Source organism: Sorex fumeus, unplaced genomic scaffold (genome assembly GCF_029834395.1).
Source record: "Sorex fumeus unplaced genomic scaffold, SorFum_2.1 ptg000006l, whole genome shotgun sequence".
NCBI lineage: Eukaryota > Metazoa > Chordata > Mammalia > Eulipotyphla > Soricidae > Sorex > Sorex fumeus.
The window spans coordinates 12540809-12560415 of NW_026606063.1; the positions used below are offsets into that span (position 1 = coordinate 12540809).

The window sequence follows — 19607 nt, forward strand, 5'->3', positions numbered from 1 at the left end:
TCAATGTACTCACCAGGTTTATAAAGTATAATTTAGACCTTTCCTAACATTTTCACTTAAAAACATCAGCACACATTTTATAATATACTCGAAGCTTCTCAGATCAAACACGTATCATGGTGTTTCACTAATAAAAATTTTAAAAAATTAATCTTTTTCAGAGACAAAGCTCTTTTAACACAGAACTAAGATTCTTACCTGGGAGACTTCTTTGTTCATAATGAGTCTGCAGAACAGATATGGTCAAATCTCGTGCTCCGGAGGGCAGCTTCCAGGGGAATAGAGGGATGATGTTTTCTAGTGATGGCTCTTGTTTCTTCTCACTTCATTTACGGCCAGCTATAAAACAACTAAAAATAAAAAAGGAAAAGAAAAACATATAAACAGAAGGGAATTTAGATAGTCTCTTTTCTTTATTTTTCCTTTTTGCAGTGCCAGGGATAATTACTTTATTCTCTAAGACATGATAAAGGACAAAAAATAGCTAAGAAAGAAAATGAAACTTCTGATGTAGTTCTTTGTTTTGGGGGTCACACTCAGAGGTACTTGGGAGCCCATGCGCTGCTGGGAACCAAACCTGAGTCTTCTGCATTCAGATCATGAGCTCAAGCCCTTTGAGTTATTGCCCAGATCCCAGGAAATGCAACTTGATGGAGGTGAGGATCCTCCCAAGTGGTGCTTAGGAGGCTGATGCAAGGGATTATCTGGACCACCCAGGGGTGCTTAGGCACATCTGGGGCTGCAGCCCACTATGCTCACTCAGGAACCATGTGGTGCCAGAGACCAAACCAGGGTTGAAAGCATGCTAAACCCCTGTACTATATCTCTGACCCCAGAAAATGCAAGTTCTAAGGATAAATGGAAAAATGTTTCCAAAAGACAACAGATGAAAATCTGATTTTATAGCTGAAGTTCTTTCTGGTGATAAATATATTCCTATTTGTATGTGTGTGTGTGTGTGTGTGTGTGTGTGTGTGTGTGTGTGTGTGTGGACATACTTGCCTGTGTTTATTCTTGGGTCTGCACTCAGGGATCACTCCTGGCGGGACTCAGAGAACCTTACGGGATGCCGGGGATTAAACTCAGGTTCATGCTGCATGCAAGGCAAATGCCCCATCTGCTGTACTATCCCTCCGACTCCAATATAAGCATCCTACTTAGATGGATGCTGAGGTGACAAATGCTGCTTTAAAGATCTGAAAAACCTACATTTCTCTTAAAAACTCTGTCTGCATTTGTATTTTTTCTAAGTTTTTGGTTTTAGCTTATTATTTCTTTGATTCCTTTAATACTCATAATGTTGCAAATCACCATATTTTTCTTTCAAATGATTTATTTTCCAAATGTTTTATATTTATAATATTTGAAAATAAAATTCACTGAGAGTGAGGGGAGATAGTTTAGTGACCAAGGATGCAAGTCTTGCATGCAGAGAGAGCCGAGTTAAATCCTCAGCATGGACACCTGGGCACCACGGGGGTGGTAGTCCCCAGTATCTTAAAGCTGAGCCGCACCACCTTGCTGGGTCAGGGGTCTGAACCATCAGCCTGATTGGCTGAATCACACTGAGTGGGCCTCTAGAGTCCCCTGAGCACTGCTTGGAATTCCCTCTCCAACAAATAAATATAATAGACTTCATTAGTTGTGGTTCCCACAATGATGAACCATCTCACTTTGAACTAATATGTTCACAGAAAATAATTACTAACTCTGAATAAAATATTCTAAAAAAATCATTTCCAAATACACTGAAAAGTAACTAGAAAGAGGCAGAAATGTGGGGCATTTAGATCACTAAAAGGAGGAACCATTTTGGATGAGATTTACACTCAGAAGACTTCTTAAGAGAACACTCAGCTTGCGCTGGACAGTACAGCATGTTGGCTCTTGCCTTGCATGTGGCCAACCTGGGTTAGATTCCCAGCACCCCAAATGATCCCCCGCACCTTGCCAGAGGTGACCTCTGAGCACAGGGCCAGGAACTAGGTCTGAGCACAGATGAAAGTGGCCCAAACTCCTTTTCCCCACTCTCCCACCCCCAAAATAAAGAGACCGCTAAGCTCTACATTCTGTAAGTTCCTAGGAGAAAACTAGTCTCGTTGCTTAACACATTAGAGAGTGTATCAGGGCTGACTGAAATCTAAATAGGAGCAAGGAAGGAAGGTGGTTCTCAAATCTGTCTATGTTATTTGGAACTGTGGCTGATCCCTGAACTGCTCACACACAGGACGATGCTCAGCAGCCCTGGAGAAGACAAAAGCCGAAAGGCTGAAACCAAACTGCAGCTGCTGCTCCCCACAGGGAGACACAGATTGGAGATCTGGATCCTGCCAAGTGAAGAGGGCTTGATAAGCACGAGAGGCTTCTCATATAAACCGTCTCAACCACAGGAAAGGTCACATCTCAGGAATAAAAACTATATCCCTCCGTTCTTATTCAGAGTGATCATTTCCAACTATCACTGTCATTTCCTTCAGAACTGAGTGCTAAAAGGAGGGAGAGTGATGTGCATGATACCCTTTCAGTAACAGTACTGGAAACCACAGTGCCTGAAAGGAAAGAAGGAAAATGTGTGTGTGTGTGTGTGTGTGTGTGTGTGTGAGAGAGAGAGAGAGAGACAGAGAGAGAGAGAGAGAGAGAGAAGACAGAGACAGAGACAGACAGAGACAGACAGAGAGAGAACATATCTGCCACAGAGGAAGGCTATGGGGACAGCAGGGTGAGCTGCTGAGGAAACGGGATATAGGTGGCAGGAAATGTACCCTCATGAAAGGACAGAATTTGGAACATCATAAGACAAACTCAATCATGAACAACACTGTAACTATACATCTCACAGTGATTCAATTATATATGTATGTGTATATACATACATAATATATATTTGTGGGCTGGAGCGATAGCACAGCGGTAGGGCGTTTGCCTTGCATGCAGCCAACATGGCTGACCCGAGTTCGATTCCTCCGCCCCTCTCGGAGAGCCCGGCAAGCTACCGAGAGTATCTCGCCCTCACGGCAGAGCCTGGCAAGCTACCCGTGACGTATTCAATATGCCAAACACAGTAACAACAAAGTCTCCAATGGAGACGTTACTGGGCCCGCACAACCAAATCGATGAACAATGGGAGGACAGCTTACATATATATTTGTACTAAGGCGGTCTTCAGGAAAACCTGAAATAAATAAGGTATGAGAAAGTATTAAAAACTAGGCATAGGGGCTGGAGCAATAGCACAGCGGGTAGGGCGTTTGCCTTGCATGCGGCCAACCCAGGTTCGATTCCCAGCATCCCATATGGTCCCCTGAGCACCGCCAGAGGTAATTCCTGAGCGCAGAGCCAGGAGTAACCCCTGTGCATTGCCGGGTGTGACCCAAAAAGCAAAAAAAAAAAAACAAAAACAAAACAACTAGGCACAATTTCACGGTGATCAAAAACATTTAAATTTTACTTGAAATAATTATAGTTTCAGAACTTCAAAAGAAATCACAAAAGCAGTATGGGGAGACCCACAGAGAGATGAGCCACCAACCCCCCGTCACCAAACCAAGAATCCAGCACAGTCCAGCCATTTCAATCAGTGTCTCTCAACTTCTCCTGACTGGCGCCCTCCCAAGCTTGTTTCCTTCTACGTTCACCCCCACTCTGTGATGCCACAGATTGTGCGCAGAAACCAAGTGTGTGAGCACACAATGAAGCAAGCAGCCGCCAGCAAGCAAGAAAACCAAGTGAGGGCAAAATAAATAAATAAAAATTTAAAAAGGGGCAAAACCCAAGTGAGGGCAAGTATGGGTCATACACTAACAACAAAGAAAAGGGATGGAGGAAAAGGAGAAATCAAAGAAATGTAACACTTAGCATCTCTCTCATAGTATGTCTTGTGTTTTACTATCAGCAAATACAAATCCATTTTTATTTTATTTTATAATATATTCATAATTTTTAAATGTCTTTTGGAACTTTACATATGGTTTTTTCTAAATTACTATTTTCTCCAATGATAAATTACATATCAAACTGTAATTATTAATATCAGATGCTCAATATTAGAAACTGAATGAGCCTCTTACTTTTATCCAAATAAATTACATTTTCTACTTTCTCTGAATTAACCTAAGTGCTTTTTTTCATTTTTGAAATTTTTTATTTTCTTGACTTAAACCCTCTCATAGAAACTTAAACTTGAAACAGTTATTCATATTGATTATGCATTACAGATTAAAGAAAAGTGATTTAGAGCTAACTTATCCCAATGTATTTTTAGTTAGGTCATTCAATGTGTAGTAAACTTAGTGTGCTAAAACATTTCTTAGGAGATAAGTATCTTGATCAGAAAAGTTCTGAATCTCTGAATTTCACCTGTGTTAGAACCAGGAAGTAGTAACCGACTATGGCACGGACAGGTATCTAGTTAACCACAAACCTAGGTTCTCTCATTAGTTATTTCCAAGGAAAAACACTCCCAAAACAATCATCTGTGTGCTAAATCCTGCAGGTATTTTCTTTGCTAAATGATGCTCTTCTGCTCTATTAAATCTGAGTTATTACTAATACTTCCTCAAAATCAGGCAGGAGCTAAACTTTCATGGATTCCTAAGATTTAGAATACCAAGAACAGTTTGTTCATCCTAATGGATACCCATGAAAGGAAATCCAGGAAAGATGCAAGGGACAGTCATTTCAGAACTATGTGAAGACAGGAAAGCTCGGGTAAATCCATACGCAACAGAGGTGTAGATAATGAGAGGCGAAAATGACGAAACCAAGAGAGAGATGAGACAGAGAATCAAAAACTAAGACTCTATGAAAGTATGGGGAGAACGATTAAAAAATCTGATGCTTGATGGTTATTATGCTATCATGATGATTATTATTCTTACTGACTATTATTCTAAAAATGCATCTTTCCAGTACTTGTTATGCAATTTTCTGTACTATCTAGAGCTCAGCACTTGATAAGTCTTTCTTTAGGAGGTCTGAGGTGGACAGAAAAATTCCTAACAGACCCATCACGACTTCTGGGCATGCCTGGAAACTTCCAATTACAAGCTCCAATTTTCCCCTCGTGGGGAAGATCTTTCTGTCTTCATTATTTGCTCCCAAGACTGGTTTCTGGATCATATGCTGGCTAATGCAGCACCTTAACTCCTTTCATTTTGTTCATTAAATTATTAATTAACTTCTTAAATTTGACTATTTTAAGAAACAGATAGAAAGGACTGAAGAACTAGTATAGAGGCACTTTAATCCCTGGTATCTCTCCAGCCCATTTTGCTCAACTGAGAGGTATCATTATCTAATACTTCAAATGAGATGCTCTCTTCTGCAAAATATATATTTTTTAATTTTTATTAGTGAAACACCATGAGGTACAGTTGTAGACTTACAAATTTTTGGGTTTCAATTATACAACGATCAAGTACCCATCCCTCCACCAGTGCCCATTTTCCGCCACCAATGATCCCAGTATCCCTCCCACCTCCCATCCCCCCCACCCCATCCCACCCTGCCTCTGTGGCAGGGCATTCCCTTCTGTTCTCTCTCTCTCTCTCCTTTTGGGTTCTGTGGTTTTCAAGAGAGGCATTGAGTGGCAATCATGTTTGGTCTACAGTCTACTTTCAGCATGCATCTCTCATCCTGGGAGGATCCTCCCAACACCCTTTATTTGGTGCTCCCTTCTCTATCTGAGCCTGCAAAATATTCTTAATATAGAAGAATTCTTTGCTTTCAGAATGTTCTTTTAAAAACATCTTGTTCCTGGACGGAGAGACAGTTCAGGGGTTCAGGGTCTTGCCTTCTACGCAGCAGACCCAGCTCTGTGCAAGGTCCTGCAGGCACTGCCAGGAGTGAAGCTGGGCACAGAGCCTGGTGCAGCCCCCGAGCACTGCCAGGTGAGGACCCAAATCCAAACAAACAAGACCTTATTTTAAGGATTTAGCACCTCACCTTTCTACAGGCATTTTGTCCACATACAGTGTAACAAATATGTATGTGAAAATAGGTCACGGTCCTCCTGTTGTTCATCGATTTGCTCGAGCGGGCCCAGTAATGTCTCCATTGGAGACTTTGTTGTTACTGTGTTTGGCATATCGAATACGTCATAGGGAGCTTGCCAGGCTCTGCCGTGCAGGCGAGATACTCTCGGTAGCTTGCCGGGCTCTCCGAGAGGGGCGGAAGAATCGAACTCGGGTCGGCCATATTGGCTGTGTGCAAGGCAAACGCCCTACCACTGTGCTATCGCTCCAGCCCGTGAAAATAGGTGTATGTGTGAAAATGTATGTATTATATGTGGGCAGGTATGTGTATATATGTGTACATACATATGTGTATACACACATTTTTGAGCTTTTTCCAAGTTCCTTTGCATTTTCTATTTGCTTATCTTGTTTCTGTTATGCATAGTGGGTGCTTTTCTCACATTTTCTTTTTGGGTTGGTTCTTCACAAAAGATTTCTATTTCTTTTCCCTTTTTTGCTGTAATCATTTCACTTATTTTTTTAAAAGAAAATAGAAAATAATCTAGATTATATAAATATATTACATATATACTTTGAAAATAAGAACCTTTACATAATTTTCTAATTTACATAATTTCCTTTAATGCCTAAGGACCCACGGTGGCCATGGTGTCTGTGACAGCCCTAAGACCAGTTGTCTCAGCCTTTTCATGGGGTCCCACATAACTAGCAGTAGCGCTGTGAAGGCCCTATGCCTGCCTGTCCCAAACTCTACCTCTGTGACTACCTTACTGATGGCTTTGCTTTCTGGGACTGTAGGAGGAAGGTGGGAAATGTTTGACTAGGAAGGTTTATCCAACAAATGTCATATCCAAATTTTTCTGGCAAAAACGGAGGCCTACCAAGATGATCAAAAACCAGGGACCAAACTAAGTACCGAGGGATTCCCAGATTCATATATATATGGCTCTGTGATCATGGACCCCTGAACAGTGTGCTTGAGAATGTTTGGTGTTTATGGAACATTCAGTGGCAAAAATGGTCTTAAAATCTGCTTCTCCAGGCAGGCACTCAACTGAGTCAGAAAGACCCTGAACTGCCTCCTACCTCAGTCCAACCCTCTTTCGACTCTCAAACTCACTGTTAAAGCATCAAAAGCCATAGTCAGATTCTCCTTCCTTCTGTGGATGATTCATGTGTGAAGGAAGAACAGCACTAGACTAACATATGTGTCGCATCATGTGAAGTTGTATAAAAGAGTTGGAGTAGAGTGTAGCAGTCTGGCATGAACAATCACAAGACCCAGAATGGTTAAGGGTTGGAAAGGTTTCCTTGATTCTTCAGCAGGGATTCTGTCAAAGCTGTTTTTTGGGTATTTCCCCCCTTTGTTTTTGAGCCACACCTGGCTGTGATCAGGGTTTACTCCTGGCTCTGTGCTCAGGAATCACTCCTGGCACACTAGCAGGATCATATGAGGTGCCGGGGATCAGGCAAGCCATGTGCGAGGCAAGCTCACCTCACTGCCTGCTGTCCTATCCCTCTAGCTCCTATCAAAGGTACTTTACTGAAAAATTTTAAGAGGGGGGGAAAATGGGGTGGGGTAAGGAAAGAAAGATCTTATGTATGGTGAAGAGACACTGCCTTTTTTTTTTTTATTAGTGAAACACCATGAGGTACAGTTGTAGACTTACAAGTTGTTGTGCTTGGGTTTCAGTTAGACACTGCTTCTTTTTGAAGGTTCCAAAATCCCTTATGCCATGTTCCATATCAAGAAAACCCTACAATGAAAGCATGATGCTTACAGTAGTGGAAGAGATGGATTCCAGGGCCAACCCTGAGATTCCTACTTCTTACCGAGAGAACCAATACCTCAGCTTTGGAAAGTCTATAATGGAAAAGAGAGAAGGGGAGCTCAGCAGAAAACAGCAACGCCTGCTTACAGGAAGGGCCACTGGCCTGGAGACTCTGGTTCAGCCAAGACAGTATACTCATCATCCCATCTGTCAAGAAGGGAAAAAAGCATGAGCACACTGGCAAGGTGTGCTGAGACTTGGAGAACCCCAGAAGTTACTCGCTTCTTAAACACCTTTAGGACCATCCTCCTCTAATTCCTTCCCTTTATCACCATTTTCAGAGAGACAATCCCATCACTTTGAAGACAGATCAACACAAATTCAATGGCGCCTTTGCTTCTACTATTAAAAAATGGGTTTTCTTTGGTTAATAAGATTGCTACTACTATTCTAGCCGTTAGCAGTCTCAAAATATGTCATAGTTTCTCCCATTTTCCTATATTTCTAGATTTCTGACCCAAACCAACCCCAAACAAAACAAAGAGAAACAAACAAAACCTCTCCTCTTACTGGGACACAGGGATGTGGCCCAGTGTTAGAACACCTGCTTTGTGGACATGTTACCCAAGGATACTCCCCGTTACCATCCCACATGTCTAAGTGTGGTCCCCTGAGTCCCACAATAACTGACCCCTGAGTGTAGAGCCAGGAGTAAGTCCAGAGCACTGAAGGATAGAGCCCCCAAACCAAACAAAGAAATAAGTAAACAAATTGGGGTTCAGAGAGATAGTACAGGGGTTAACATGCTTGCCTTACACACGGCCAACCCTCGTTAGATCCCTGAGTCAAAGCTAGGTATAAGGATTGAGCACTGCTAAGTGTGGCACAAAAACAAAACAAACAGGAAAGTGGGTTGGGGGAGGACCCATTTTGCAGATTTCTCACGGGCTACTCCCAGCTCTGTGCTCAGGGGTCAAAGTTCTACAAGGGATTGAACCTGGGACTGAGTATACAAAGCAAGTACTCCAGCTGACTCAGCTATCTCTCTAGCCATTGTTCCCCTTTTGTTTCTTTAAAAATATTTTTTTAATTATTAAAAAAAATTCCCCTTTTCTTTAAAACACCATGGTTTACAAAACTGTTCATGATACATTTGTTTCAGGCATTCAATATTCAAACCTCAATCCCAATCCCATCACCAGTGTGACCTTCTCCCCACCCTTGTCTCTGTTTTCCCAACCACACCCCATGCCTGCCTTGCTCCCCCGTTTTAAATTCTTGCTTCATACATATTATTAAACCTTAATCTTTTTGAGAATTTAGCAACTCATCATCCTGACATTCTTGAGAACCAATTAGCCACTGAAATTACTCAACAACATACGGCAGAAACAATTAATAATGGGCAGCAAGACGTATGCCAGAGTTAATCAGAAAAGTTTAGAGAAAGAACTAGTTTCGACCAAGGAAATGCCTTTTAATTCCCATATGCTGATACCAAGAATTCTGATTTTGAAAAAGCAGGGGGAAAATTAATTTATCATCAGTTAGCAGCTGTCATCTAATGAGATAAAAGTCCAAAGAAACTGTGGCTTTAATTTCTCTTTCAGGAAGTAAAAGAAACTCTCAAATTGCTAAGGGCAATGGATTCGCTCACCCACAAGCATTAACTATAAAATGTGGTGAAGATAGATTCTTAGTAATAACACTTAAAATTATGTTTATACATTAGCAGCTTTAACACAATTACCCACCTTTGCCATTACTAACTCTCCAAGTCAAATCACTCTATGCTTTGACTTTCTGATTTGTTAAAAATCAAGATAATACTTGGACTTACTCAGGATTGTTAGTGGATGAAGTGTAATATTTCTAAGTAATTTAAATCAGTGTCAGGCACATGGCAAATGCTATGAAAGTGCTCATGGTATCTTTCTATTTGACAGTCAACTTCTTTGGAAATGACAGTAGCCATCGTTTTTTGGCACATGTGGGTATCATGCCTTTCTTTAAATCATTTGTTCCACTTGTATGCATTCAGAAACTGTATGTACCTTCTCGTGGCTTTTCATTTTTATTCTGATTCTGATTCTAAGAAGATACATATGTTTGACTGTATATTTTAAAGATAAAATAAAAATTTAAGAAATACAGAAAGAAGTGCACAATCAATCTGTGCACTTGCATCATTAATATTTTTGCCCCTTTAAAAAAAAAAAGATGGTGTCTGAGGCCAGGGATCAAACCCATACAAGGCAGGTGCTTGACTGCTGAGCCACGTCCCTGGCCTGAAAAGTTTAAAATCAAAACTGCATGACTAACTGCCTCTGTATCAACTACTAACTTCAAAACATTGATGAATCATACTTTTACAATTATACTAAAAAGACAAACACGGCAAAGCCCAGGCCTGGGGATTTCAATGGCACCAATTCTGCACGTAGTATAGATACACCCAGGGTAGAGAAAAGTTAGTCCTCAAGCATCTGCCTATTTGCTAATGTGTTCCAAATGAATCTTCTCGATTTCCTTTTCCCTGCCTCTCTCCTAACCCTCCACAGAAAGGCACCTTCACACTCACCAAATCTCTGCTACAAGAAATCCAGATCACACTCCTGAAATTACTTCTACTCTCACACTCTATATATTCCATCACCAAGTCCCATCTACACCCTTTCAAAAATAAATGATCAAGTCACACACATACAAATCGAATATCCTATTCCTGCATAACTCTCTCTGAGTTTTTATCTCTCTTAGAATAAAACCCCAAACTCCATGCTATGTAGCTGCTAGAAAAGATGAAGTCGTGAAATTTACATACAAGTGGTACTACATGGAAAGTATCATGCTAAGTGAAATGAGTCAGAAAGAGAGGGACAGGGACTCGATCTAGCACAGCCGGTAGGGCATTTGCTTTGCATGCTGCTGACCAAGGTTCAATTTCCAACAACCCATATGGTCCCCTGAGCACCGCCAGGAGTAATTCCTGAGTGCAGAGCCAGGAGTGACCCCTGTGTATCACCGAATGTGACACCCCCCCCCCCAAAAAAAGAAGGGACAGACATAGAAATATTGCATTCATCTGGGGAACATAAATAACAAAATAGGAGACCAACACCCAAGAAGAGCCGAGATAAGTACCAGGAGGTTCACTCCATGGCTTGGAGGCCAGCCGCACATGCTAGGGGGAAAGGCAGCTCACACAGAGAAGAGAGCACCAAATAAAGGGTGTTGGGAGGATCCTCCCAGCATGGGAGAAGCATGCTGAAAGTAGACTATGGACCTAACATGATTGTCACTCAATGCCTCTTTTGCAAACCACAGCACCCAGAAGGAGAGAGAGAGCAAAAGGGAATGCCCTGCCACAAGGTGGGGGGATGTGGGGGAGTTGGGAGAGACACTGGGATCACTGGTGGTGGAAAATGGGCACTGGTGGAGGGCTGCGTACTCGATCATTATATAACTGAAACCCAAGCATGAAAATTTGTAAGTCTACAACCATATCTCATCGTGTTTCACTAATAAAAAAATACATAAAATAAGTGAGAAATTATAGGCTTCTAATTTGATGCACATAAAGAGTACTGCTTTAGACTTCTTGAATTCATTAAAATATTGGGAAATTTTCATATGGAATAAATAATAAATGAAAAAAATCTGTTCTACCCAAAAAAAAATAAAATCCCCCAAACTCCAACATCGCCACTCTCAGACAAACTCCTTCCCATGCATCAGACACACTCACCTTCCCCGGCCTCCCATCTTTCCCCACCACATGGCTTCACTACAATACATCCTCTGCCATGAATAATCCCTCCTATCTTCACCTGCCTCAATTCCTGCTCACTGTTCAAACTGATCTTTCTTTACTCCTGTAATTAAAGCAAACCTTCTATTATACTTTCATAGCACTTTGGAATTTTTCACTATTTTCATTTACATAGTTGGTGGTGTGACTATAAATTTATAGTCTATCTCCCTTACTAAACTATAAGCTTATAGGTGGATTTTTAAAAATTGTATTCCATTTCCTCTTTTTTTGTTTAATTGAATCACTGTGAGATACACAGTTACAAAGTTGTTCATGATTGGGTTTCAGTCATACAATGTTCCATCACCAGTCCTGGCACCAGTGTATATTTCCCACCACCAATTCTCTCTCTCTCTCTCTCTCTCTCTCTCTCTCTCTCTCTCTCTCTCTCTCCCTCCTTCCCTCCCTCCTTCCTCTCTCCCTCCCTCCCTCCCTCTCCACACACACCCTTTGAGCATTCTGGTTTGCAATACAGGTACAGAAACACTATCATGTTTGTTCCTTTAACTACTTTCAGCACTCAGTTCTTATTCAGAGTTGTCCATTTTCAACTATCACTACCATAGTGGTGTAGGTGGATCTTGTTAACCAGCACAGAACAGATCCACAACCTTAAAAGATGAATTTGAAATTAACAAACCTAATTCAACAATGGTAATGCTGTTAAGGCTCAGATATTTAAAAAACATATCATAAAATGGATCAAAAGATACTACATATCTTTTGGGGAGGTCCCCAAATAGTGCTCAAGGAGCCATGGCTCCCTCCCCATGGTGTCTGGCTCACTGAGACCCGAGGATCAATGCTAGAGCCCAAGAATTCAGTGCTGCCCAGGCCCTGAGGTACTTGGGCCCACCAAGGCCACACTAGCATCGCTAGGGGTGGGAAGAACATGCGGTGGCAGGAATCAAACTGAACTCCCCCTGTTTGTCTCCTTTGTCCCTACACATCTTTCAACACAATCCAAGGGCAGTATAAATGTAGTGAGTGACATACACTACATTAGATAGGGAACGAGGTGCAGATTTAGAGGTGAGAATGGAGGGAAGGAAGAAAGCTGAAAGTGGTGGTGCTGCTAGATTTAAGTATCATTGGAGAAAGCCCCTTTCAACAGCAGCTTTCTGGAATATAATTAATTTCTGGTTTTGCCACAAGACAAGAGAAACAACAGGGTGTTGAAGGGAGTCCATATTCAAAAAGCTAAAACTGAAAGGTAACACCTAAAATTACAAGTGCTCATTCTTTCCTGAAAGCAACTCAACTAAATGAGAAGACAGTTGTTGAGGACTATCCAAATCCAGCTATTCTAAATCTCCAATGTTCCGATGGAATTTTTTCATTCACAATACAGGCTCATCATGTAGTAGAAAATGGCAATTTATAAGGTCTAAAGCAAAGATCACATTAGATCACATTAGACAACAATTAGATCACATTAGTTAGATCACATTAGACAACAATTGGCAAATACTGCACATCTTGTAGTATATGCCTATATACTACACTATAATCTAGTATACAAGATAGTATAGTCTAATATAGATATATTGTATAGATAGTATAACAGTATGGTCTAGCACAAATAATTTAGTCTAGGAATATAGTCTAGATAGTATTACCAGATAGTATAGTTTATTGTAGTCTAGTATATACAATCTAGATAGTACGCCAGATAGTATAGTTTAGTATAGATTCATAGTATAAGATAGTATACAAGATAGCAGAGCAACAAGTAGTCATGTCACACATTTTTCTATGTGCAGGCTCTGTCTATGACACATTCCCAATGAACAAAGAAGGTCTTACTACCATTCCATATCCTTTGAGAGTAGCAGAGAACAGATATTAAAGTTAACTGATACAAACATTTGTAATCTAGGTATCTGTATTTATTTTTAGGCTATCTCTGAATTAAAGGTAAAAAGTAAAGGCCCTCCCGTTGTTCATCGATTTGCTTGAGCGGGCCCAGTAACGTCTCCATTGGAGACTTTGTTGTTACTGTGTTTGGCATATCGAATACGTCACGGGGAGCTTGCCAGGCTCTGCCGTGCGGGCGAGATACTCTCGGTAGCTTGCCGGGCTCTCCAAGAGGGGCGGAGGAATCGAACTCGGGTCGGCCATGTTGGCTGCGTGCAAGGCAAACGCCCTACCGCTGTGCTATCGCTCCAGCCCTCTGAATTGCATATTATATTTTTTCCCTTTTAGTCACTGTGATTTACAAAACTGTTAATCATAGGGTTTCATGCCTACAATGTTCCAACACCACACCCACCACCAAAGTGTACATATTATCTTTTAAAAAAGAGAAGTGGAGCTGGTGAGACAGTCTATCAGGATGAGCACATACTCTGCATGCATGTAGGAAGCCCATACTTAATCCCCAGCACCTGCATATGGTTCCCTGAGCACTGCCAGGAGTGACCCCTAAGCATAACTCTGTACGGTCCAAAAACAAAACCAAAAAAATTAATTTAGAAATAAATAAAACAAAACAGGGAAGCAAACAGCATATGTACTGAGATATTTCAATATTAATTTCATAGTTTTGGAATGCAAAATTATAATCACGCAATAAAATGCGCTTATCTATGGTTCTATATTGTGGCATGCACATGATCTCAGGAGGCAGAATGGGATAGAGCAACAACCAGAGACCAGCCTATCACTTCAAAAATACTGCAATAAACATAGATATTTAAAAATCAAATTACAGAGTCAGAGAGACGGCCGTGGATAAGACATTTGCCCTGCACATGGCTGACCTGCATTCAATCCCTGGTGCTACATATGCTCCTCCTCCTCCCATGCACAAACCCCAAACATCACTGGGTGTGGTCTCCCCCAAACAGGAAAAATTCCAATCACAACACATTTTCTCAAACACTGAAGACCCAATATGTGGTAGGTAAGTCTTAAAAATGCCATCCTGTAACAGGTGCTATAGGGGCAGCAGGAATGTTGCAGTGAATGAAAGAAATGACACATCTATTCTCTAACACAGTCAAAGTGAGGAAATTATCGGCAAAGAAAGCTGGGGAAAATGAGTTAAGGAGCCAGAGGAGAGGTGGAGCATATGCCTGCCACGGGGGAGCCCGGGGTTTGCCAGGCACGAGCAGCTCTGGGCTGGGTAGCCCCAGGTTACATTTCATCGGGTGGAGGTACTGGCGCCCTCCTGAGCACTTGCTGGGAGACTCCCCTTCTCACCCCCAAATCAGAGCTACGAGAGCATCTTCTTTAGTGATTATTATAGAACAGCAACATCTGTCCTGATATCATATATGGTAAGAGTAAGTCCCAAAATCATTTCAGAAATTGATCATAAAGAATATGTGAAATTGGTTGGAAGCCTGTCTCAAGTGATGGGGGAGGAGACAGTTGGTATAGAGAAGGGACCACCATGACAAAGGTAGTTGGAAATGATCACTCTGGATAAGAACTGTGAGCTGGAAACAGGTAAAGGAACAAATATGATAACCTCTCAGTACCTGTATTGCAAACCATAATACCCCAAAGGGCTGGGGGGGGGGGAGAGAGAGAGAGAGAGAGAGAGAGAGAGAGAGAGAGAGAGAGAGAGAGAGAGCAGGAAAATGCTTGTCATAGAGGAAAACTGGGGACACTGGTGGTAGGAAATACACTGGTGGAAGAATGAGCGCTGGGAACACTGTATGACTGAAACCTGATCAAGATCAGCTTTGTAATTCTGTATCTTACGGTGACCAACAAAAAAGTAAAAATTAAATAAAAAATTAAAAAGAATGGGCATACTAATTCAGCAGAAAGAATCTCTTTCAGTAATAAAAGTATCTCTTTTTATGTATATGATGCCTTTCTCCAGGCAACACCCAAATTCAATGGGTCAAAAAAGAAAATTTTTATTACTATTATTCGGAAGCTACTAAAATGACTGCTATCGTTAGTCAACAGACTAATTATAACTTTTCTATGTATAGATTCTCAGATTTGTTTAATTCAGTTATCCTTGCATTTCCTATATTCAGTCTGTTCATAACTACCGTAATCCTTTCTCTTCCATGTATATCAAACTAGTTTTCCAGCACCACCTTTACTCTCCATAATGTTAACAACCCACAGGTGAGGTCCTTAACAGCGTCTCTAACCTCTTCTCCCTGGTCTGCCCACGTGGTGGATCCTGTGAGGTCACAACTCTAGTCACCATTTAAGAGGGTCTTTCCGTAATTCTCCGCAAGGACTCACGGTCCTATCACTCCTATGCCATCCCAGGCCTCCCTTGAGTATTGCCTTCAATGACAGTGCTTAAAAACACTGCAAGATAAAATACGACTGCATTGGATGAAGGAAACCGAAAAAACACTAAAGCTGGGAATTTAAATACCCCTCTACTAGCAATTGAGAGAAAAATATGAACTCTCCAGGAAATTTTTTTTAAAGGTTTTGGAGGATCTGAACAATACTATCACCCTCTGTGCCCTAATTGACAATTTTCAATACAAGCAAGACTTCCATCGGGCATGCTGAAAAGTCACAATAAAATTTAAAGTGTTAAATCAATCAGATATGTTGTGTAAGTATAACTGAAATATTAAATATTATGGGGAGATGGCTCAAAGCCTGCATGCAGGCGCCTTAACTTCAATTGCTGGCACCACATGGTCCCCTGTATATCACACACACATACATACACATACACACACACACACACACACACACCATTAATAATAAGATAGTTAGAAAAAAGCTCCAAATATTTAATATGAATGCACTTCTAAATAATATAAGAAACGAAGACTTAAAAAAATAAAGATTAGTGAAAATATTTAAAACGAAATTACTGTAAGAATACAACATGTGAAGCTGGGGCAATAAGTCAGCAGGTAGGGTTTACATGTGGCTGACCCAGGTTTAATCCCTGACATCCCATATGCTCCCCTAAGCACTGCCAGGAGTAATTTCTGAGTGCAGAGCCAGGAGTAACCCTGGAGCATTGCCAGGTATGGCCCTAAAAGAAAAAACAAACTAACAAAAAACAACACGTAAGAATTTGCAATGTACAGGTCACAAAAGCAGTGTTGAGAAGGGAGGAGCTTCTGTAGTTTTAAAAGTATAAAGTAGGAAGAGGAGGAATCTCTAATAATATTTTCTCTTAAAAGGGTATAGGCCTGGGGTCGGAGATATAGGACAGTGAGTAGTACTGACCTGGGTTCCACCCCCAGCACCTCACAGATCCACTCTGAGCACGACTGGGTGTGTGGCCTCCACAACAAAAAAATAAAGAAAAAGAAGAGAGAGAGAAAGAAAGAAAGAAAGAAAAAGAAAACTCACAAAAACAATAACAGAAAAAAGGGCATATGAGAAAAAAGAACAAAGTAAATCAAGGGATTAATAAAGGAACAGAAATCAATGAAGACAAAATTTACAAAGCAAAAGTTAGTTTTTGAAAAGATTAATACAGATATGAATTCCGGTCAAAAACACAGCCTCACTTTTCCTTTTCCTCCACGCGTGTATCAAATCAAGACGGCAAGTATCCTCCAGACTTGGGGCACAAATGGTAACTGAGAGTAGGAGTACTTTCAGCCTCCCAACCATTATACTGGGTTAGCAAGCTCTAGACTCTGGGCCAACTAGGACCCATGGCCTCGACTTTTATAGTCCATGAGCCAAGGATTTTTTTTTTCATTTTTAAGTGGCTGGGGGAGGGGAATCAAAAAATATTTCACAACACAAGAAAATTAAATAAAATTTCATTTCAATGTTCATAAATAAAATTTGCCATCTCTTGGGGCTGGAGCGATAGCATAGCGGGTAGGGCGTTTGCCTTACAAGCGACCAACCCGGATTCGATTCCCAGCATCCCATATGGTCCCCTGAGCAGCGCCAGGGGTAATTCCTGAGTGCAAAGCCAGGAGTAACCCCTGTGTATCTCCAGGTGTGACTCAAAAAGCAAAATAAATAAGTATTTTAAATTTGCCATCTCAGTACATTCAACATACTAGAAAAGGTCAGGGCATGAAATTAGCTATAATGGCCAGAAACAGAAAAATAATTTTGCCTATATAACACTGAAACTTTTCTAACAATGAGAAAAAAAACCTTCAATCTCACAAATGACCCGACTTTTAACTTCTGGAAATGAAAGTTCTAGGAAGTTTGACAAAGAACAAAATAAAGCAATATAAGACGATACACAAATTGTGAAAAGCAAACAAACAAACAAAGGAGTCCAGGAATATAGTTCTGTGGTAGAGTTTATGCATGTATGAGGCTTTGGGTTTAATCCAAACCCTCCCAAAGTCATTATAAACACACCCAACCAATTAACAGATATTTGGATTATATTAAAATCAAGGGGCCAGACAGATATTATAGGAGATAAGAAATATGTTTTGCATGCGGCTGACTGCAGTTTGAATTCTCAGCACTCCATGTGGTCTCTGGACATGCAAAGGGCACACTCCTAAGCACAAAGTCAGGAATAACCCCTGAGCACTGCTGGGTGTGCCCTTACCTCCCTCCAAAATAAATAAAATCAGGCAAAGTAATTTCACATCTGACTGACGAGATTTTTTTTTTTAAACTGATTAAAAACAACAACAACAACTAGCATTGGTGAGAAAACAACTGACATTGGTGAGAGTCCAGGGAAATAATCAAAAGTCCCATATCATTATTAGGAATGAGTTTCCAGAGTCACTAAAATATACATAAAATGCAACACATCTCCCCAAAACTTGTCAACATCTAATTAAAACTGCATTACATGTGGGCAAGCAATTGCCAACTGGGACATCCAGCATTGTTTGAAGACATTTGGGTTGTTACAATTTGTGTTAGCAACAACTGATAGAGACTGGACATGCTCTGAATATTCTGCAATGCTCAAGAAAGCCCCCACAAGAGTGGATTATCTGACCCAAACTGTTGGTAGTTCTGAGGCTGAGAAACCTCAGTAGAGTCCTGTAGAAGCCAAGAGTTTTGATTATTACAACTACCCTTGCTCCTTCTTTTATTTATTTATTTATTTATTTATTTATTTTTTAATAGTGAGACATCATGAGGTACAGTTGCAGACTTACACATTTTTGTGCTTGGGTTTCAATTATACAATGATCAAACACCCATCCCTCCACCAGTGCGCATTTCCCACCACCACGGATCCCAGCATCCCCTCCCCTCCCAGCCCCCATCCCACCCTGCCTCTGTGGCAGGGCATTTCCCTCTCTCTCCTTTTGAGTGCTGTGGTTTCCCTTGCTCCTTCTTATCCAGAAGATAATTCTTATTTAAATCTAACTCCAGGATATTGAGTTGTCAGGTATCTGGCTGGTGGGGTATAAGTACACTAAAAGGTCAAAACAGTTATTCTCCCTCAACTACAGTCATCACCCAATTTTCTAGACAAGTTGATTCAGAACTATTTAGGAGTGGCTGAGCATCTTCCTTTCATACTGCTCGTGGTCAAAACACAAAGGGCCTAGAGGTGTCACTAGCACAACTAGGCACAGATCATGCTGTGCACAGAACTTGAAAGTCAGCTAACGAGAGTCAGGCCAAAATACCAGGTTTGGGGAAATGTGAAGACTACGGATTGCTAACACGGCCTCAGAGGAAACAAGCAACCACAGCTCAAAAACAAATTGCGCCTACATGCACTGCTCGGGGAGTTGCTTGTTTATTGCATGTGCATGCAGACACACACATGAGCATACACACAATGAAATTTGAATCTCTAGATAGTACTCACACTCATTTATTCACTGGGTTCCATGGTTAGAGTTTAAAGGGGAAAACATACAATACGTACATATAACAGATATAGATAGTCTAGAGACTAGATTAAGGAGACAAAGAAAACCCAAGAAAAGCTGAGGATTAACGTGCCATTTTTTTGCACTAAATATTTCAAGACAAAAGTGTTTTGCAAAGGTTACACTACAGGGAGGCAAGTAAAGTCACCCAGCCCCAGTGATGGGAATCAAAAATAATGCTCTTCCAACTTCCGATGGAAAAGGGATGGAGATGAGGATCTGCAAGGAAAAAGTACGGGCAAATCCCATCTTATTAACTAGG

The 19607-nt window shown here is 41.0% G+C and overlaps 1 protein-coding gene across 6 annotated transcripts in view; it reads right to left on the reverse strand.

Moving 5' to 3' along the window:
• The window catches only part of NCOA1 (nuclear receptor coactivator 1), a 227458-nt gene that overhangs the window by 107916 nt on the left and 99935 nt on the right, over positions 1-19607 (reverse strand). For all 6 annotated transcript variants that reach the window (XM_056128705.1, XM_056128714.1, XM_056128695.1 and 3 more), the window contains exon 4: positions 199-350. The gene's annotated coding sequence lies outside the window, so the exon portion shown is untranslated. The remainder of the gene's footprint in view (positions 1-198; positions 351-19607) is intronic.